Source organism: Rhipicephalus microplus, unplaced genomic scaffold, assembly GCF_043290135.1.
Source record: "Rhipicephalus microplus isolate Deutch F79 unplaced genomic scaffold, USDA_Rmic scaffold_346, whole genome shotgun sequence".
Lineage (NCBI taxonomy): Eukaryota > Metazoa > Arthropoda > Arachnida > Ixodida > Ixodidae > Rhipicephalus > Rhipicephalus microplus.
Window position 1 is genome coordinate 78,173 of NW_027464914.1, and position 23,129 is coordinate 101,301.

General features: G+C 46.4%; 1 long non-coding RNA gene across 1 annotated transcript in view; it reads right to left on the reverse strand.

Annotated features, from left to right (window-relative positions):
• Positions 1–1,512: 1,512 nt before the first annotated feature.
• The window catches only part of LOC142793922 (uncharacterized), a 39,878-nt gene continuing 18,261 nt past the window's right edge, over positions 1,513–23,129 (reverse strand). Inside the window, exon 2 of the long non-coding RNA XR_012891929.1 lies at positions 1,513–1,728. This is a non-coding gene — a long non-coding RNA (uncharacterized LOC142793922). The remainder of the gene's footprint in view (positions 1,729–23,129) is intronic.

Below are 23,129 nucleotides of genomic sequence, written 5' to 3' on the forward strand. Positions count from 1 at the left end.
TTTAGTTGTTTAGCTGGCCTTTGCCACCCTTCCTATAGGCTATATCTCCGCCGCTTATATCTTCATAAAGCCTGCTCCCAATGTGAGCGTTGATCCCATCGCGCTTGTCAGCAGCACCCTGTTATCTCCACTTGGTCAGTCGAAAACTCACAAAATGGAGGGAAATAAGTTGATCGCGCACGCTAATTATGCGAGGCAAGGAAGAATAGGTGGGCGAGTGCATGGTAAAACAGCGTGGGAGTGTCATGAGCATATGCGTGCGCACGAGGGCGGTGGGGTGGAGGCAACCGCAACCTAGTCACCTAAAAAGAGAGAAGGGACAAAATCAGCCCCATACATTGACTTGATGGGAAGGAGGACACTGCGATGTGCGGTCGCCCACCTGATCGAGAACCCGGCGCACGCCTATGGCTCAGTGGTGACAACGGTTGCGAAGCTCAGCTGCTGACTCGAAAAGTCGCGGGTTCCTACCCAGCTGCCACGGTCGCATTTCAGCGAAGGTGAATTGTTAGAGGCCTGTGTACCAAAATTTAGACACAATCCTTTGGGGCCGGTGAAGCTTTCATAAGCCACCTTCTTTTCCATCCGCCATTTGAAACTGTGTATTTTTCATTTTTATGTATATTTTTCATTTGTTTACGTGACAATAGGATTACGAGGTGCTGCGGTGCGCCTCGTCATCCTTTTGTAATGTAGTTGTGACAGTGAAGTCTGCCGCAGGAAGACTGGGAAATATGACACTCTTTATTTTGGAGAAACGGCGATCAGTAATTGTGCTTAATATACAAGGGATACATACTTTGCACTGATAGCGGCGAGAACAGTCGTCGGCCGTCTAGGCATCTTATCATCGGTGGAACACGTTTTCTTTTGTACGTCAGTCACCGAACCTTGCAGCACTATCTCTGGTGCTCGCATATACTCTTCAAAAACTTGACTATTCGCGTCTTGCACGTAGTCTTCACGCAACGATCCATAAAAATAGCGAAGCTAAGAAGCTCCTCAGACACGGCGGGTGGTCTGCGTCTCGAACGTCGCCAACAGTCACTGTGCCTACATGAAAAAAACCCGAATACATGATAACAATTCACTAAACATGCATGAAAATATCGGCATTTTGGCACATCTGATATTATTGCTAACTGTAGAGCACATGGGTACAGCGATGTAACGTTTTTGGTGTTTCAAAGCGCAACTCAAAACTGACTTTTTTTTCTTTATTTGTAATATTTCGCGCACAAGATGCGCTCATGCGCGGATTGTGGCATCCACTGACGTCGTCTTCTGAGCGAACGCGTCCACTTCAATGGAGCTACAATCGAAGGTGACAATGTTTCCTGAATATACTTCGGAATGAAGAGCTCAGATTTGGATGCACGTTAAAGAACCCCAGGTGGTCAAAAGTTCCGGAGCCCTCCACCAAGGCGTCTCTCATAATAATATGGTGGTTTTGGGACGTTAAACCCCACAAATCAATCAATTACTTCGGAATGAAGAAACTAGAAAGTTCGGTAAGTGCCAAATGAACAAAGTGTTTATTATGGACACATAGTTTCTACGTGGCTAAAGCCCAAACTTTACGCGTCCTGCCTCATGATGTCAGGAATATCTTGATGCCGTTTTGTAGAAATCTGCTTCCATGGATGAAATGCACAGGAAAGGCTCCGTGGCATTGCCTGTGTAACATAGGCACCCACTTTTACAATCTTCTTCGCCATATTCACCACACTGCAAAACAAAACACCAATATCTCAAACAGTGCGTGACAATAAAAAAATACAAGTGATTTCTCTGTACGTATCAATATAATTACCTAATAATACTGCCTATTTAAGAGCAGTATAATCAGTCATCCATTTATATTGATGGCGATGCAAATTTTAAGGCACAAGACAATGCCCCAGTGTTGGTGGCATTACGTTTCGCTTGGAGGAATTCATGCGCAAGCTTTGCAACTCATTCCAACCAAATATTATAACGACATAAAACATGTAACCGGCTCATACTTTCTAATTCGACGGCACCCAAGCATTAAAATCATTTGTGCCGTCACATGCTGCTATTCGCTGTTATGAGTGGTCTTGAGATGTCGATATTACTCGGACCATGGTACTTAAGAACAAGTTACTAACCATATATGGCTGTATCTGATATAGTACTAATCACTTGCAATAATATTTGGTCATTGCATGGCGTCATAGGTCGGCAAACTTGCTGATAAGTCGGCTTATTCGGACTCAGATCAAGCCGCGAGTCTGAGTATGATTGAGCCTGGGTGAATAATGTTTTGGTCATTTTGAGTTCGAGAGAGCCCAACTGAGAAAAATTAGGGTTAGTCTAAGTGAGTCTCAGTCCGAGTGAATCCTGTTGTGAAAAAAAAAAAAAACATAGGTGAGTGTGAGTGGGCTCGACGTTGTTTTGCGGACCTCTCATCCTATCAACTCAGCTTCACTATTACTACCTGCTTTATATCGAGTTCAAGTGTATGTTAATTATACCTACTCACACATCAACACAGTAGTGATCATACGCCAGCTCAATATTGATTGAAGAAGTGCGTGAGTTAGCGAAGTTGGGAGGTGACTTGATCATTCCCTTTCTTTTATATGTGGGGCTCTGGTTGAAAAAGTCTAGCGAGACTCATCGCTTTGAGTAAAAATGTCCATAGTTGATTGGAACCACTGATAACTCGTATTTAAAGAAATGATGTAAAAAGCGCCAAATAGAGCAATTGTGAGAGATATCAGTGCTAAAAGCGCTGACACCATGGACGAAACAGTTAATATAGTAAGCTAACAGACTTATGAGTCGATTCACACACACTCGTATGAAGCCGTGAGTGTGAGTCTGAGAGAACTTACGTGAGTATTGTTCTGGTGGTTTTGAGCCTGTTTGAGTTAGATTTAGTAAATGTTTATTGAGTATGAGTCTGAGGGAGTCCGGCTAAAAAAACATCCCTGGGTGTGACTCTGAGAGAGGCCTGAAGCTGAGGTATGTTGTGTGAGTGGGTCTGAGTAAGCACTAAATGTTTTGCCGACCTATGTATGGCGCACGGTATAATTCATCAGTGGTGCACCTACATTCCTATAATGCATGTGAAGGAATGAGGTATTATCATGTTTTACCATCACCACATCTGCCCTGTTTTATAGTAGTACAACCCCTGTTTCTCTATTAGCCTCATGTTATCTTGTGCTCCGATAGGAACTGATGGGGACAGTCCGGTAAAATAGCTTTCTAGGCTGAATCACGCATCTCTAATGGCCATTCCAAGCTGAAATCAATGATGTTGAAACCGAATGACACATGCATTTTGCAAAAGACAGTCATCTGCATACTGCATAGTATGATCACGCATACCCCTTATCTTCGCGATTTGTTTGTATGTGAACATGACAACGTGCTTACCGCTGATCTCAGCACCACGAATGTGACAGTTTTTTTTATATTTGTTGAAGAGGTCCGCCTCCGTGGATCAGTGGCTAAGGTGCTCGGCTTCTGACCCGAAGTTAGCGTGTTTGATCCCGGCCGCGGCGGTCGCATTTCGATGGAGGCGAAATGGTAGAGGCCCCTGCGCTGTGTTATGTCGGTGCACGTTAAAAGACACCAGATGGTCGTAATTTGCGCAGCCATCCACTACGGCATCTCTCGTATCTGAAAAACGTCTAGTATACTTTTCATTGATCCATCTACAGCTGAACTACCCGGTTCAAACAATACAAGAGAACCGTCAACGTAGCGGAAGACTCACAACATTTAACTCTGTTAAGCATGCCTGAACTGTGTGATTTAGACTAAAACCCCACATATTATTATTATTATTATTATTATTATTATTATTATTATTGTTTATATTATTATTATTATTATTATTATTATTATTATTATTATTATTATTATTATTATTATTATTATTATTATTATTATTATTATTATTATTATTATTATTATTATTATTATTATTATTATTGTAAACAGGTTTATTGGGCGAACCAAACGGGCAGGTGGAAGATCCGAGATAGCAACAGGACGAGGAAGATGGAGGAGCTCGAGCGTCGATCTCGTGGTGCTTTACTTTGCGATGTTGCTTGTTGTTCTCTTTTGTTGTCATAATTCCTTCATTATAATTGCCCCCGTCGAGAAAGATGAAGCCATCCTGGCGATCTAACAGGTGGGAACGAGCGGGTCGAAGTACGGCTTCAAGCGGTCCACATGAACAATATCGTGTCCACGCCGACGATGGTCACTGCGTGGCGTAAGCGGTTCAATGGCGTAATTGACGGGCGATGTGTGCTCTACCACGCGGTATGGACCATGGTAATTTGAAAGTAGCTTGGTAGACAAACCAGGTGCACAGGGTGGTACATACAGCCATACAAGGGTTCCAGGGGAGAACTCTGCGGCAGGAGGGTGGTCGTCATCACGGACCTTTTTCTGGCGTTGCTGGTCAGCCGTAGTAAACTGCTTCGCTAGTTGGCGGCATTCTTCGGCGTGACGGGCGGCTTCAGACACGGTCATGCACTAAGATACATCTGGTGCGTATGGCTGCAAAGTGTCAATTGTGTGCGATGGTTGACGTCCGTATAGAAGGTAGAATGGGGAAAAGCCAGTGGTGACTTGGGTAGCGGTGTTGTACGCGTAGGTCGCAAACGGAAGAGCCAGGTCCCAGTTCGTTTGGTCAGATGCCACATGCGTCGCGAGCATGTCACCCAGGGTCCGATTAAACCGCTCAGTCAGGCCATTCGTGCGAGGGTGGTAAGCAGTACTCATCCGGTGTACAATATGGCACTGACGGAGAAGTGCTTGGATTAAGTCGGACAGAAATACACGGCTCCAGTCACTGAGGAGCTCGCGAGGAGGGCCGTGACGCTACACAAACCGATGAAGGATGAAAAATGCGACGTCCTGAGTGGTCGCCGTAGGAAGAGCAGCGGTTTCGGAGTACCGTGTGAGGTAATCTACAGCAACGATAGCCCACCGGTTACCTGCTGTGGTCAATGGCAGTGGTCCGTAAAGGTCAATTCCGACGCGATCGAATGGGCGGTCAGGGCACGCAAGCGGCTGTAGTGGAGCTACTTCTGCATTCGGTGACTGTTTTCGTCGCTGACACTCGTGGCAGCCGCAAATCAACTGTCGAACAAAAGTAAACATCCGACGCCAGTAGTACCGCTTCCTTAAACGTTCTTAGGCCTTGAAGACACCGGCGTGAGCGCATTGCGGGTCGGAGTGAAATGATGCACAGATTGTAGAGCGCAGCTTTCGGGGAATAACGAGCAGCCACTTCCTGCCGTCTGGTGAGTAATTGCGCCGGTACAAGAGGCCACCTCGAATGGTGAAGTGCGAAGCCTGGCGTCGTATTGCTCGAGTGGGGGGAAGTGTTGGTATCCCAGATAAGACGTCCAAAAGCGAAGTGATCCATGGATCGTCGCGCTGTGCAGAGGTCATTGTGTCGATGTCAAGAGCGGACAGCGCGTGTTCAATAGAGGATATAAAGGCATCCTCAGCGGACAGTGGTGATCGTGAGAGCGCATCAGCATCGGTATGTTGGCGGCCGGAAAGGTACACGACGCGGATGTCATACTCTTGAAGCCGCAGAGCCCAACGAGCAAGACGACCTAATTGATCCTTCAGCGATGACAACCAACATAAGAAATGATGGTCTGTAACTACAGCAAAGGTGCGGCCATATAAATATGGGCGAAATTTCACAATCGCCCAAAGTATGGCTAAGCACTCTTTTTCGGTAACACTGTAGTTTACCTCAGCCTTGTTGAGCGTTCTGCTGGCGTAGGCGACGACATACTCAGGGGATCCAGGCTTGCGTTGAGCGAGAACTGCACCGAGACCGACACCGCTGGCGTCTGTATGGATTTCAGTTGCAGCCGTGGGATCGTAGTGGCGCAATATAGGCGGTGATATCAGGAGACGGCGAAGAGGGGTAAATGCGTGATCACATTCGGAAGACCATGATGAGATGTCGTTGGCAGTGCTTAAAAGTTTAGTCAAAGGGGCAATTATGGAGGCAAAGTTGCGCACAAACCGACGAAAGTAGGAGCACAATTCTATGAAGCTGCGTAACTGTTTTACAGTCGTCGGTTTGGGGAATTCAGCGACAGCGCGTAGTTTAGCCGGGTCGGAAAGATCGCCACCCTTTGATACGACGTGACCGAGAATGGTGAGCGTCCGAGTAGCGAAGTGGCATTTCTTGAGATTCGGTTGGAGCTGCGCATTCTTCAGACACGTGAAGACATGTTTCAGGCGTACAAGATGTGTTGCGAAATCGGGTGCAAAGACGACAATATCGTCGAGGTAGCAGAGCCATACGTTCCATTTCAAACCCTGCAGAACCGAGTCCATCATGCGCTCGAATGTGGCCGGCGCATTGCAGAGGCCGAAGGGCATGACAATGAACTCATATAGCCCGTCCGGTGTCACGAAGGCTGTTTTTGGACGATCACCATCTGCTAAGGGCTCCTGCCAATACCCCGAACGCAAATCTAACGATGAAAAAAACTCGGTACCTTGTAAGCAATCAAGGGCGTCATCAATCCTGGACAAAGTGTACACGTCTTTGCGAGTGATCTTATTTAAGCGCCTGTAATCAACGCAGAAGTGAATTCTACCATCCTTCTTCTTAACGAGAACGACAGGTGATGCCCTTGGACTTTGGGAAGGTCGGATAATGTCGTGCTTAAGCATATCGTCAACCTGTTCGGTGATTACCTGACGTTCCTTGGCGGAAACACGGTATGGTCACTGTCGTACTGGCGCGTTGAAACCTGTGTAGATGCAGTGAAATAAACTGGGAGTTCGGCCAAGGGTAGGTTGAGCAACGTCAAAGGATTCACGAAACTGGTAGAGCAGCTGAAGGAGCTCAGAGCGTTCAGATGACGATAGTCCGTCGGCAATCGATGAATCAAAAAGCTCGCAAGGTGGTATATTGGAAGGGTTGAGGGCACTGATGGCGTCGTAGTCACCGGAACAATCTGGCGGCATGGTAAAAATTTGTTCTTTATGAATGGCATGCACGTGTCCAAGAGATTCACCTTGAAACAGTTCGACGAGATACGGAAGGGAATTGATGAGGCAAAGAGCACTGTTTCTTTCAGAAATAGAGAGGGTTGAATAAGGCAGAAGTGATCTTCGACTAAGGAAGAGGCTTGATGGCTCAAAGAATGCAGCTTCGTTCCTAATGCCGTCACAGAACACGGGGAGCAACACAGCTGCTGTCGGAGGAATTTCAGTGCCTTCTTTGACGACGAGTTTGTGTACGGCGGGCTGAATGCGGCTGGTTGGTTGGTCGTAAAACAGGAAAAGTTCAAGCTCCGATCTTGCACAATCAATAACAGCATGGTTACGCGACAAAAAATCCCATCGAAGGTACTCGAGCATATGCTCGAGTACCTTCTACAAAAACTTCGACAATATTCGGCGGCAATGTGCGAGGACTTGAGCATTTCGACAGCGCTGTTCTTGCCTCCTGAACTGCGGCGGTTAGTTTCTCTCGTGTTCAGGAGCTGGCCGACGACGCATGGGCGACAGGGAGCGACAACGGGGTGAAGGTTAGCGACTAGAAATAGTACGCGGACATTCCCGTGAAGACGAGCTTGACAGAGGGCCAGAATTTTCCAGACGAGATTTAGGAAGGTCCATGAAGCTGTTCTGTGTCTGGGCGTCTGTGTATCCCGGCACGTGACAACGGCAGTAACGGGCGATATGGCCAGGACCGCCACATGCAAAACAGATGGGCCGGTTATCACGCGTTCGCCATGTATTGGTGACGAGGGGAGCAGCCCATGCGACAGACGGGTGAGTTGAGGCTGTGGTGGTGATGGGAGGAACCCAGGCGGTGGGCGGCTGAGTTGGGGCTGAGGTATACGGCAGTACCTGGAACGACGGGGTGTGGTGTGGCTGGCGCCGCTTTAGTTCCTCAGCGTAAGTAAGAGGCGCGGTGACGGGGGGTGCGGCAAGGGCACCAGCATAGCCTCGGAAATCTGCTCCTGGACCACATGTCGGAGCATGGGAGCCAATGGTGGTGGGTGTCGCAGTGGCTGTTACTGCGAGAGCTCCTGGCGTTGAGCAAAAGGAAGCAGTGAAAGCTGCCGAGCCACCTCCTCTCGCACGAAGTCTTTCATTTGTGCGAGAAGGTTTGTCTGGTCAGTCATAACGTCCAGTGCAGTCACTGGTCGGATTGTCTGGAATGAGCATCGCGTCTGAGCTCGTTGCCTCCGCAATTCATCATAGCTTTGGCACAAAGTCCCTACTTCTGCCGCAGTGCTAGAAGACTTCGCGAGAAGCATCAGAAAAACATCAGCGTTGACGCCCTTCATAATGTGCTGTATCTTCGCACTCTCGCTCATGGAAGCATCGACGCGCCGGCAGAGATCGATCACATTTTCTATATATGATGTGAAAGTTTCACCTGGCTCCTGTGCCCGATTGCGCAGACGTTGTTCGGCGCGTAGCTTCCGTAAGGCAGGACGGCCAAAAACGGCACATATCACCTCCTTGAAGGTGGACCAATTTGTGAAATCGGTTTCGTGGTTCGTATACCACAGCTTGGCCACGTCAGTGAGGTAAAAATTGGCAGTGCCCAACTTAGCAGCGTCATCCCACCTGTTGGGTCCACTGACTTTCTCGTATGACGACAGCCAGTCCTCGGCGTCCTGGTCTTCGGTGCCCGCAAAGATCGGGGGGTCTCGCTGATGAACCGGGCCGGGGCAAGTAGCGGCCGCGAGAGGTATTGTTTGTTGGGCAGCGTCAACTTGCATGGTCGACGACAGGGTGCGGGATCGGAGTTCCAGGTTGTAGGTGATGTGGTTACCCAGCACCTCCACCAAATGTAAAGAAGTTTATTGGGCGAATCAAACGGGCAGGTGGAAGATTCGAGATAGCGACAGGACGAGGAAGATGGAGGAGCTCGAGTGCCGATCTCGTGGTGCCTTACTTTGCGATGATGCTTGTTGTTCCCTTTTGTTGTCATCATTTCTTTATTATATTGTCACGCGCTAAGAGTTCGAAGCAACGTATAAAGGGACGCGACTGTCAAAAATCTTAGAGACAAAGAAGGACGTCTCCGCTGGCACGGGTTGCTCGTCTTCGTCTTCCTCGTTCACCGGCACAGAACTGATTCACTGTTCACTGGCACAGAACACCAGGTGGCATTACTCTTCCTCCCAAGAGAGCATCGACCTGATGCTCAAACAAAAGTGTGCACAGCAGTGGGTCGAAGTAGGTAACATAAAAAAACAATAAACAAATTAGTGCACGAGAGAAAATGCTTCCGGGGCTGGGAATTGGAAATAAACAGCATTCACTGTTCACACGAAGAGTTCACTGGCACAAGAAGAAAATTCGCATCACCGCGTAAAGTATGGTTTTAGGCGGACTACGTGTACAGTCTCTAGGTGTTGTCACCTGCGCTGGGATGATGGTGAGCCTCCGTCTGGAACCACTTCGTAGTTCACGTCGCTCACACGTCTGTGTACTTTGTAAGGTCCAAAGTACTTCCTCAAGAGTTTCTCACTGAGGCCTTGCCGCCTAATGGGTGTCCAAACCCAAACTTGGTCACCAGGTTCATAATTAACTTCTCGATGGGGGAAGTTGTACCGCCGCGCATCAGCGCACTGTTGAGTTCGGATGTGCACACGGGCCAGTTGACGTGCTTCCTCAGCGCGCTGAATGTACTCATTGATGTCGGGGGCTAATTGGTCGAGCTTGTCGATGTCCTCATATGGAATCATGGCGTCCAGCATAGTTCTAACATCTCGACCATAAACGAGTCGGAATGGCGTGAAGCGTGTAGTTTCCTGCGTTGCAGTGTTATACGCAAATGTTACGTACGGCAGAATGTCGTCCCACGTTTTGTGCTGCACATCCACGTACATAGAGATCATGTCGGCTAGCGTTTTGTTTAGCCTTTCTGTTAAACCATTACTCTGAGGGTGATACGCAGTGGTCTTTCGATGAGTTGTGTCACTTAACCAGAAGATATCATCCAAGAGTTTCGCTGTGAATGATGTCCCTCGATCAGTGATGACATATGACGGGGCGCCATGCCGTAGCACAATTTGACGCATAAAAAAACTGGCAACTCCAGATGCGGTCCCTCGTGGCAACGCCTTCGTCTCAGCGTAACGCGTCAAATAATCGGTTGCGACAATAATCCATTTGTTGCCAGAAGAAGACAAAGGAAACGGACCTAAGAGGTCCATCCCCACTTGTTAAAATGGTGTACGTGATGGATCGATCAGTTGCAGATGACCTGCAGGCTTTAAATGTGGTGTCTTGCGACGCTGGCATTCACGGCATCCCTTCACGTAGAGTTTGACACAGGCAGACATTTTAGGCCAGTAGTAGAGTTGTCGCACCCAATCTATAGTTCTCGTGTAGCCCAGATTTCCAGATGTGGGCTCGTCGTGGCAAGCTAATAAGACGACATCGCGGAGGGCTTTAGGCACGACGAGAAGATGAGATCTGTCACCAGCACCAGCGCTCCTTTTGTATAAGACGCCATTTCGTAGGCAAAATGATGGCAACGTTCGCGACATTGGACGAGGAATGGGCGTGGTGGTATACCTTCTAAATTATCTATAATCATTCTTAGATCGGCGTCATTTTGTTGATGAGACATCAGATCCGGTCCACGGACAGTTGCCACGAAGGCGCCGTCCTCTTCTGCGCTAGTACTGGTAGATTGAAGAGGTGCTCGTGATAGCGTGTCGGCGTCTTCGTGCTTTTTGCCTGACTTGTACACGATGGTGACAACAAATTCCTGTAGGCGCAGACTCCATCGTGCTAATCGTCCTGAAGGGTCTCGTAGATTGGTCAACCAGCACAAAGCATGATGGTCAGTCACCACCTTAAATGGTCTTCCATAGAGATATGGCCTAAACTTTGTAATTGCCCAAATGACCGCGAGACATTCTTTTTCTGATGTGGAATAGTTAGATTCCACGCGAGACAGTGTGCGGCTTGCGTAGGCTATTACCCGTTTAATGTCATCTTGTCTTTGTACCGAAATAGCTCCAAGACCAATATTGCTGGCATCAGTGCGTACTTCAGTGTCAGCATCTTCATCGAAGTGGCCGAGCACGGGAGGGGAAGAGAGCCGGTGCTGTAGTTCCGCAAAGGCAGTCTGCTGCTCGTCAGCCCAGACAAATGCTGTGTCAACACGCGTGAGGCGTAATAGTGGCTCCGCAACGTTAGAGAAATTTTCAATAGAGCGCCGGTAATACGCGCACAGACCTAGAAACCGTCGAAGACTTTTCGCGTCAGTTGGAGGGGGAAAAGCGGTGACGGCAGTAGTTTTGTCAGGATCAGGCCGAACACCAACGGCGCTCACGACGTGACCAAGAAACTTTAATTCTTCGTAGCCAAAATGACATTTCTCAGGCTTGAGTGTGAGATCGGCCGATCTAATGGCTTCGAGCACATAACGAAGGCGACGAAGATGCTCATCAAACGTCTCTGAAAACACAACGACATCATCGAGGTAGACGAGACAGCTTTTCCACTTAGGTCTGCCAGGACGGTGTCCATCATTCGCTGGAATGTGGCTGGAGCGAAACAGAGGCTGAAAAGGAGCACTTTGAATTCATAAAGTCCATCCGGCGTTACAAAAGTGGTCTTTTCCCGGTCACGTTCGTCGACCTCGATTTGCCAATAACCGCTCTTCAAGTCGACGGACGAAAAATACTTCGCGCGTCGCAGCTTGTCCAGAGAATCATCGACTCTGGGCAACGGGTACACGTCTTTCTTTGTGACATTGTTTAACTTTCTTTAGTCGACACAAAAGCGAAGCGTGCCATCTTTCTTTTTCACAAGAACGACTGGTGATGACCAAGGGCTGCTTGAAGGCTGTATCATGCCATTCTGAAGCATTTCCTTAACCTGCGTTTGAATCGCGTGCCATTCGGTTGGCGAAACACAATAAGGCTGCTGCCGTATGGGATGCGCGTCGTCGTAGGTGATAATACGGTGTTTCGTTATCGGTGTTTGACGTATCTTCGAAGAACGTGCAAAGCATGTGTGGAACTCCAGCAACAGCTCGCTCAAACGCTGCTTTTTCGCTTCAGAAAGCGTTGGATTGATGTCAACGCTGCGGAAAGGCGTTTCAGTAGTGCCGATGGCCTCGGAAGCAAAACACTCGGTGACATTGGCGACTGGGTCGGCGTAGGCGATGACAGTTCCAGGAAAAAGGTGCCGGTGCTCGTAGCTGAAGCTCGTGACAAAAACGTTGCAGTGATCATCACGAAGGTCAACAAGGCTTCTCGCTACGCAGACACCCTGAGACAGCAAAAGCAAGTGATTGCTTTCTACGACTGCTTCACCGTGCATCACTCCGTCCCACACCACCTGAACCACAACAGTTGCACGGGGTGGTAACGTGACAGCGTCGTCGACGACGCGAAGAGACACTCGGGAGTGGCTGGGGTCGGCGTAAGCTGTTGTGGCGTTCGTGGTCATGAAAGTGACTAGACGTCGTCGAATGTCAATTATAGCACCATGCTCCCCGAGAAAATCCATGCCAATGATCAGGTCTCGAGTACACTGCCGGAGAACGCTCAAATTCGCAACAAATGTACAACCGCGGACTTGCAGTCTTGCCATTCACATACCGAGTGGCGTGACGATATGCCCGCCAGCTGTACGAATTGGCGTTTGGTTCCAAGGCGTCGTTGCTTTCTTGAGAAGGGCGGCCACCTTTTCGCTAATTATGGAATAGTCCACACCAGTGTCCACAAAAGGGCTGACTTCGCGACCATCTAGCAGAACAGGAATATCTAAGGACACTCTTCCGCAATCAGCCGGTGGTGTCGTTGTCGATGTATCCTCGGTATCTACAGTCCGCGTCGATAGGGAGCCTTGAGCATGACCAGTCTGAGTGGCCTTGCCCTTGAAGGTCACTGAGACTAGTTTTCCCGACGCGGTCTAGGTGACCGGCCCTGCGCCACGCCCGCATAGGTGCGATGATTCGGCGAGAACCGCCGCGGTGATGGAGAGCGTCAGTGGTGCCGAGATGTCGATCCGCGCTGCTGAGCGACGTAGTCAGTGATTTCCGGAGGCCACTGGCCGAACCTAGGAGGTGGGAAGTTGGCCGAGAAACCACGAAGTCCTAGCTGTCGATAAGTACACTGTCGGTAGATGTGCCCAGGTTCACCACAGTGATATCAAAGGGGACGTCGATCGGGGGCCCGCCACATGTCTGATTTTCGTGGAATCGGTCGGCGGCCACGGAGGTACAGGCCCGCTTGGACTGCCTGAAGCATGGCTGGGGCTGTGGTATAAGGCGGAGTGAAATGTGGTGGTGGTTGGCGCAGAGTTTGGTCTGCCGGAAGCACGGCAGGGGCCGCGGTGGGAAGCGGAGCGAAAGGTGGTGCTGGCTGGAGCAGAGTTTGCGCATACGACATGCGAGGGAAGTCATTTAGGGGCCGTGGCTCTGTCTGACAGGACGGTTTTCGTAGTGCCTGCTGGATTTATATTTAAAGTTTTCATCTCGGACGATGCCGGAAAAAGAACTGACAGTGGGCGCTGAGGGTACAGATAACTTCTGCAGTTCTTCGCGAATTATAGAGCGTATGAGCTCTCGGAAGAAGCCGACGTGGGCGCCAAGACCACCCATGTAGTCCGTAGTAGAAGCAAAGTGCACTTGTCGCTCCTACGTCTGGGTCCGTTGCCGAATCAGGACGGCTTCAGCAAGAAACTCTGACGTAGTCTTGGGGGGGGGGGCTGCGTACAAGACCACCGAACAACTGCTCCTTCCCTCCACGCATCAGGTATCGCACCTTCTTCTCTTCCGGCATGTGAGGGTCGGCTCATCGAAAAAGACGCGCCATGTCCTCAACATACATTGCTACGCCTTCATTTGGCATTTGCATACGGCACTGGAGTTCACGTTCAGCTCGCTCTCGACATTCGGGACTTGCATACGTTTCAAGAAGCCAGCGTTTGAAGTCCACCCATGACGTGAACACACCTGCCCGGTTTTCGTACCAAACACGTGCCCCGTCATTCAAACTGAAGTAGACATGTCGGAGCTTGTCTGTGTCATCCCACATGTTATGAGTGGCAACGAAGTCATAGTGCACTAGCCAATCTTCAACATCCTTCGGTGTTTTTCGTTTGAACAGTGTATATTGCAATGGCGTTGCACCTTTCATACCGGCTGGTTTCTGTCACGAACAGTGTATATTGCAACGGAATTCAGCGTTTTTCGTTTGAACAGTGTATATGCAATGGCGTTGCGCCTTTCATACCGGCTGGGTTGGAGCCGCTTGGGACGGCGCTGCCTGGAATAGTTGGGGCCGTCATCTCCTCTGAGAGAAGTCCGAACTCAGGGTCCAGTCCACGGATTCTGCGGCTAGCACGGTGAACAGGCGTAACCACCGGTATGGGGCGGGAGCTTCTTGTACTAGGAGGGGTTCGGTGCATAGGGCACCCCGCACCTTCACCAGTTGTCACGCGCTAAGAGCTCGAAGGAACGTATAAAGGGACGCGGCTGTCAAAAAGCTGAGAGACAAAGAAGGACGTCTCCGCTGGCACGGGTTGCTCGTCTTCGTCTCCCTCGTTCACCGGCACAGAACTGACCCACTGTTCACTGGCACAGAACACCAGGTGGCATTATTATTATTATTATTATTATTATTATTATTATTATTATTATTATTACTACTACTATTATTGCTGTTGAAGGCTACTTGCTTCTTTTAGAGTGTGACGTGGCAGGTTTCGTTCAAGTATACAAAAATGTTCCTGCACTTTTTCAAAAATGCTTGTATCCTTGGCACGTTACTCATGAACTCCGCAGCGAAGGGAACACTTGTTTTTTTGATCTCACGCTCAGCTTTTTCCGAGAACCACATTTGTGGGCCTATGAATCTAGAACTAATAAACCAATTCTTTCTTTTTTGACCCGGTGGACTAGAAGTAAGTAAAAATAAGGAATTGCGAAACTGTGCCTAATAAAATGCCCTGCATGAAAGACTTTTGGCGCCATAAAATGATACAAAGGTTTGATACAAAATGATACAAAGGATACAAAATGATCACAGGCGGGTAACCCTGGAGAAGCTGCTTACAATTGTAAAAAGCGCCTGCTTCAAACATGACCCCCCCCCCCCCCGAACAGAACCATCAAATGTATGTTAAAAGAAAATTTGTTCTAATCCTTTATATTCAGACATTGTCGCACATGATCGAAATGATTGCTATAAAAGCTAATATGAAGGTTTTGTTTTCAGCGCTCGAAAAACTAGCGTTTGCAGAATGATGGACCCTAAGGGCAAAGAAAAGGAACCCTGTAAAATGAAACATCAAACCTAAAATGTAAAATAAAGGGGTTGTGTGATGCATTTTACTGACAAGTAACCAGGCGTATAACGGTTAAAGAGGTGGCGGCACAAACGATTACTTCCGCGAGCATGCGTTCAACGTTAGCAACAAAACAGAGGATTGCTGTTCCTTCACAATGAAAAATTATTAATTTATATGTAGAGTTTAACATCCCGAAACCACCATATGATTATGAAAGACGCCGTAGTGAAGGACTCCAGAAATTTCAACCACTTGGAGTACTTTAACATGCACCAAAATCTGAACACACGGGCCTACAGCATTTTCACCTCCATCAAAAATGCAGCCGCCCCAGCCGGGATTCGATTTCGCTACCTAGACCAACGCGGTGCGGCCTGCGAGAAATGTCGTTTCAAACATAAATTTCACTTTCGCACTGCAAGAGCATAAAAAAAGTGAAACAACGCGACTAATTAATGAAGCTCCCAATTTATCATGTCTTAAAGACATATGCATCAGCATGCCATCTTTCTTTTTACCAGCGAAAGGAATGAAATATCTCACTGGTACGACGCGTTTGTGTTAGCTTAGTTTTTGCTCTACTTGGTAATACGCAATGAGTGTTAAATAAGGTGACACTATTAGCCAATAAACTACTGTTTGCACTTCGTGTTTCTATCTGTGTTTTTTCTTGAGTCCAATTGTCTTTTTTTGCGCATCAGCTCCCATCAGAGCACAAAAAACACTGAGGGAAATTGAGAACCAGGTGATATAATATATTAAAACAGGACAGATTGTGATTATGGCTAAACATAATATCACAATACTTCACATGCATTATAGGAATGTCAGTGTTTCACCGATAAAGTTATCGCCAAAAGAAGCAATGCGTATAACCAGAGTCCTTCAAAGCATTTAAGGACTCTTGTATAACCTAATTGTACATTAGCTGAGCAGATGGGTAAGGTACTTGTCCCCCAAGTAACAGCAATGCGTGACTCACGTGTGCTTGCGTCTTCCCTGCGCCCACGGTTTATATTAGAGGGCCCCATCATCCGTCTAGTTGTCTCACAGCTAAGTCTTGAGATTATCTGCGTGGGCAGATATATGTGGTACGCGTTCGGAAATGTAACGCGGTAAGCGAGCGTGCTTGAGGAATGGCGAGTGAATGTTCGTGCTCTCCTAAGCGCGTATTACATGAGGCAGAGAGGCGGATCAATTAATGTGTGCGTAAGAGACGTAGTTCGTAGACAGAAGTTGTACTGCGTCATTATATGCTTTATCTGTCCCCATCGCACTGTGTTTTTCAAGAATGTATCGATTTCAACTCACCCATGTTTCTACCTTACTAAGGTGACTAACTTCGGTGTAATATCATGACCTAAAACTATGAAGAGCTGAAACAACGACGCAGACATTTTCGTGAAAAAAAAAACCACAATGCACATATAGCAACTGTTATATAAACGAGTAAAAACTAACACGGTCGCTATCGCATTAACGTATTCGCGCACTTGAAGTGTTCATAATGCTTCATTGAAAAGGGGAATTTTCAATATATCAATAGTAAATGAACGATTTGATCCTTCAATGACATAATCAATCAATGAAGGGAACTTTTACTTCTCCAATAAAAATAGGGGGAGGGGGGGCAGAACAAATACTTGAACACTGCTGCTTGACTGCTGCTCAATCTCACTGCAGATTCCTGCAACACATTAGTACGGTAAAAAAGGTACTTTGAAGGAAATATAAAAGCAAATAGAAACGTGGGCACTTCAAGAGGGTTCCTCAGTCCCTTAAAGTAGCACGTTTATAAACGCATAACTAGTAGAAATTTAGTGAAGACGGTGAAGATCTCATTTGGTTAATTTATTTACCAGAATACACAGAGCTTTCGATAGAAAAAAAAGTGTGTAACATAAATAATGCCACAGTGATGATAAAATAAGACACAATTAGGTCAAGGGAAACTACTTGCACAGAAATAAGATGTTGAAAAAAAAGCAATAAAGCGATAGGTCATAATAATATATTACATAGCAAAGATGTAATAATTTGTGGACAAAATATCAAAAAAAAAACAAAGGACAAAGTAGTCGGCCATCCAGTGGAACATGGAAAAATAAATGGCATTGAATTACCATCAAAATAAGATAGGTACGTAGAAAATATTCACGCTCAAGACATTCACAAGAAAGATTACCTATTCATGAGAAGGGTCTTTATGATGTTGAGAAGAAAGTCATAGTTAATAAACAAAAAAAGCTTGGCAGATATCACATAGTATGGGATTCGATGCCATGCCAATCATGAGGAGGGTAGGTATACGGGGTAGTGCAAGTTTTTTGTTGAGCGAAACGCTATGAAACCACGCTTAACATAATGTACCAATTTTAAGCGCACAGACACTTATACTGAACAGTCGCATATATATTGTATAACCCGTTGTTTACAGTTCCATACCGATGTCAAGAGCAACAGGAGTGATGCCAACAAAATAAGCGGTAAACTGAATTGTAGCACTTGAGCTTCCAAGGATGGTAGCCCCGAGTTGTGCCACGTAGACCAACTTCAGTGGATGGCGCTTAACTACATTTGACGCTCACCCGACGTAATGCTTGTGTCATTAGAGTACATACGTAACGTAAATAAAATTAGATGGGGAAGCACTGCAACCCTAATAGAAGTTTCATCAACATCACGGCTGCGTAGCGTCTTCCAAAGCAGTTTCGAGACCTGGTGTGGCTATGTGGAAGAACACTTAATTGCCGCGCAGAACGCTTGGGTTAAATTCCGGCTGGGATTACACGATTTATTCTTTGTGTTCGTCTGGTCTACACTGCCGATGTCGGTTTTTAATCAAAGGGCACTGACACATAATTTCTCACTTATCGTTTTTTTTCATCAAATGATAGGTAAAGCCCTCGGGAGCGTAGGAAACGTACCGGTAAGCGTAAGTGCGCCCTGAACAATTAATTACAGCATGCTTTTAAAAGCTAGTTTCGGTTCCTACTGCATTCTCACGTCACATGAGTGGATAAATAAATGTATCCGGCTGTGCCCTTTAGATTGGTGGCTCACGCCACCTTTCCATAAAGTTAAGTACTACCACTGTGTGTTTAAGGGTGGAAGTTCACTCGCACCTCTATTGTAGCCACTATTCAGTTAGCCTCCTCCTGGTTATTTCTACCCTTTTAAGTCTATGTCGTCTTTACTGTCCCTAAGCTGCAATGCTTTCAAAAATTCGGCACAATTGTCTCCGACTATAGGGTGAAGTTCTTTACAGAACATTTTCAAATATTCAGCCATTTCCTCCTCCTCTCCACACGCACTACATACCGTGCCTGTGTCTTCGTATTTGGCTCGGTGCGTCTTGGTCCGCAAAACTCTCGTTCTAGCCTCGAAGAGCAGAGAACTACTTCGAGAGTTATTGTAGATCTTTTTACTTGCACCTTCCTTCTTAAAAGTTTGGTAGGTCTCCAGTGATGATTTCGTAAGCATTCCCATCTTCCACATGCCCCTCTCCGTTTCCCTCACCTTCTTCTTGACCGATGTTTCCTGTTGGCTTGGTATTCTGCTGCTGTCTAAATACTTGCTTCACAATTTTCGAGCCGTTTCTTCCATTTAGTATCGCCATTCTTCATGTAGAAGTAACTGAAAGCTTTCCTAGCTCAACGCTCCTTTCCCATTTTCTCAATCGCTTCTCAAATTCTATCTTGCTGCTAGCTTCCCTGCACTCAAGCGATGTCCATTCCATGTCTCCCTGTACCCCATCAATCGGGGTATCCCCGTGTGCTCCCAAAGGAAGCCTACCTATGCGACGTTGTTCAATTTCTAATCTTGCTTGAAATTGTGATTTCATGCACAAAACCGCATTGCCGAACGCCATACCCGGGACCATGACACCTTTCCAAATCCCTCTCACCACGCCATACCTATTGTAGTTCCACAGTGCCATATTTTTTATTAGAGCTGCATTTCTGGTGCCCTTAGTCATTCATATCTTTTGTGCTCCCTTAGATACTGAGCCCCGTTATTTATCCATATGCCCAAGTATTTGTATTTATCCACTGTTTCTAGTGTGACTTCCTGTATCTTTTGCTCACTGCCTTTGTTATCATTGAAAATTAAGATTGCCAATTTTTTCCTGCTGAACTTTAAATTTAGCCTGATTCCCTCATTACCACAGATGTAAGCAATCCCGGCAGATCTTCCTTGTTGTCGGCCTATAATACTATATCATCTGCATACACCAACGCTGTTAATGACTATTCAATGTGTTTTCTTTGCTTGGCAAAAGAGAGGCTGAGTCCGAGTCGACTCGCCTCTAATTTGGCTTCTAGTCCTTGGAGATACAGCATAAATAACAAACGCGACAAGGAACATCCCTGTCGAAGCCCGCGTTTTATCTATATAGGTTCCGATACCTGCTCTTCCTATTTGATAACTACCTTGTTACTTTTATAAATATCCTTTAGAAGATCAGTCATTTCATCTTCCACATCTATATTGTGTCGAGTATGCCCCACACGTCTTCTTGAATCACACTTTCGTAAGCTCCCTGATACCTAGAAATGCCAGCCACAGGGGCCTTTGTTTTTCCCACTATTTCAATACACTGCATCAATGAAAACAGATTGTCCTCCAACCTACTTCGTTTCCGAAACCCATTTTGTAGTACTCTCAGCACCCCCTCATTCTCCACCCATGTCCGTAGTCTTTCCTTTATTATCTGCATCACCAGCCTGCAAACTACTGATGCCACTGTTATAGGATGGTAGTTGTTTATATCGACTTTGCCTCCCTTTCACTTATAGATCATGCTCATCCTGCTTAGTTTCAACCCATTGGTGGCTTCACCATACATTATTGCTTTGCTCGCTGCCTCTCTTAATGTTTGCTTAGAGTTTGGTCCTAGTTTCTTTATTAGCATGATTGGAATGCCGTCAGTGCCTGTTGATGTGCTATTGGGAACCCTTTTCTCCGCGCTTTCCCACTCTTGTTGTCCCAGTGGAGCCACTGAGCTAATTGGTCCATCCTGATCTACAACAGTGCATGCAGTGCTTTCTTGGTGTTTAAATTTTTCTGTCATCATTGTTTTTAGATGTTCCATTGACTCATCCCCTTCTAGTCTGGCCCCTTGAACTGTAGTTATAAACCTGTGTTTCTTGCTTGCCTTATAACTCAGAGAATTGAGATGGTTCCAAAACTTTGCAGCTGCCTTTCTATCCTCTTTGTTTACTTACGCCATCCATTGGGCCCCCTTTCTTCTAATCTTTTCGCTGATCGATTCGGACGCTTCCCTTTCGCAGCGCAAAAAGTTATCCCATGTTTTGACATTATCTTCCAGTTCACCCCTCTGTTTAGCATACCTGTGTTCCCTGGAGGCTTCCTGACGTCTTACTGTGGCTCCATTAACTTCCTCATTCCACCAGCTCTTAGGTTTGTGTCTGCTTTTCCCGGATAATTTGACTTCTACCTTAGCAAAGTCTAACTCAAACAATCAAGTTAGATTTGTGTACGTCCACTTTGTTTTAGTATCCTCGGTGATTATTTTCACAATATCTTTAGTTGCTATTTCTATTCCCGCCCATCATAACGCACCACTGCTTTTTCTGCCTCGTTATTTTTTCGAGCAGCCACGGACTGGAACGGCCTCCCCCGGCACATCGCCAACATCGCGACTTTCAAGACCGTATTATTGATCATCTTCAATGCTAAAACAACTTTTACTGCTTATTGTTGACCTAAATAAAACCCCATCCCTCATGTAATGCCCTCCTAGAAAGGGGGGGCCTTCATGGTAATAAATTGAACTGAACTATTTGCCTTTCTGAATAAATATTACCGTGTGGTTGCGCGTAATGCCACCTCTCCGATTTGAATATTCTTACAAAACTCAGCTTGATACGTTTGTGATCGCTACCTAAGCTTCTGAACCCATATTCACCTATGTTCATCACCCTTAGCCGATCATACATCCAATGTGACAATATTGCGCAATCCATCGTCGACTGCAGCCTTCCCAGCTTCCATGTTATCTGCCCTTCACATTTCTCGGTGCTGTTGCAAATGATTAAATCATGCCTTTCACACAAACACATTAGCATTCTGCCTGTTGCGTCAGTATATCCATGCATTTCTTCCACGTGCGCATTCATATCTTCTAATATAATTACCTTGCACTCTACTCCTAGTTCATCGATGTCACTTCCTGTGCACTGCACCATTTCTTGATTTTCCTCTCTGGCTTTTGTCCTGTACACAAGTATACCAAACCCAGGAGTGTCAGTTGCCCTGCCACTTTCCCTTTTAGCCATAGATGTTCCTTGTACTCCTGCTTGACCCTTTGCCAGTTTGTACTTTTATGAATGAATGCCCCCATACCACGCCGTTTTCAGCTGCCTTCTGTTCTATTACAATATTCCCACGCGTAGTCCGGATTGTTAGGAGGTTTTTCCATGTCCCTAAGACGTTTTTCTACAAAACCATATCCCATCAGCCTTTTTTCTCTTATGGGCAGTACCAGCGCACAAACTCACAGGACGAAGAGAAGAGACACAAACAAATGTTTGTGTCTCTTCTCTTCGTCTCGTGAGTTTGTGCGCTGGTACTGCCCATAATGTATCACCAACTAGTCCAACTATCAGTCCTTCTTCTCTCTTAGCTGTTCTTCTAACTCTTCCCACTTCAGCATATTCCTGCCACCCTGCATGTTAATATACCCCACATATGAATTGGCTCGGCCCTCGTGGCTACGTCGATTTCGGCCCCGGACTTTACGTGTTTTAGATATTCCCTTACCCATTCCCTTAACTTCATTCCCTTAACCTCCGCAGTCACGCTAACCGTAAACTATAACTGTCTAATGTGTACACGTTTACGTACGTACGTAAACGCGTATACCTTTACGTTTTCGGAAACCATAAATGGCGATGCAAACTGCATATAAACTGCAATTACCTTCCATAGGATTGAATCACCGTTGTGGCAAAAGCACGAGACGTTTTTTTGATTGCGTACAGTATCCTCGTATGCGCAAAAAGGGAAAAAAATACAACGTTACTGCAATGATGGAGTCGACATATTGTGACACTTCGCGCAACCAGTCATGAACACGATGGCTTACACGTATTCTTTTTTGGATGAAAAAGATTAAAAAAGAAACTCATTCATAAAAGCGCTATGGTCTTTAAAATAATTATGTATGCGTTTTCTAGTAAAAGACGCACATGCAGAATATATACGTGTTGTTATGGTGCCCCAGACATGCGCAATAATTGCTTTTTAATTGACGATTGCACAAGTATGAACACTAAATCTGGAGCAACATTGGTGGGCGTTGTAGATGGGGTCAGCCGTTTCAAGTACCCAGTGCCATCAAGAGTGAAAAAACAGACAAATGTACAGACAGAACAAAATTTTTGCGTCGAAGGTCCCCGACAAAGACTATCGTCTTTAAAAAACCCGCTACGTGTTTTTTACAAGTACATTGAACAATGCTTCTACAATAATATATTTTTATTGCCTGGTTCATTTCAATCCCGCTAGATGGCGCCACCTATTCAGATTGCTGGGCGCTCACATGTTTACGCTGGAGTGGATGGATAGATGAATATGGCTGTACCCTTTAGATCGGGCGGTGGCTCGCGCCATCAAGCCGTATTACTTAATGAACGAAAACCTAGATTTATTTTTTTCCTTAAATAGTGAGGTTGAGGATTCGTACTTTGCGGTGAAAGGTTTAATTTTCACTCGCGCCTTGACTTTAGCCACCAATCAGATAACCTCCTTCTAGTTAATTCTACCCGCTTAAAGTCTATTTCGCCCTC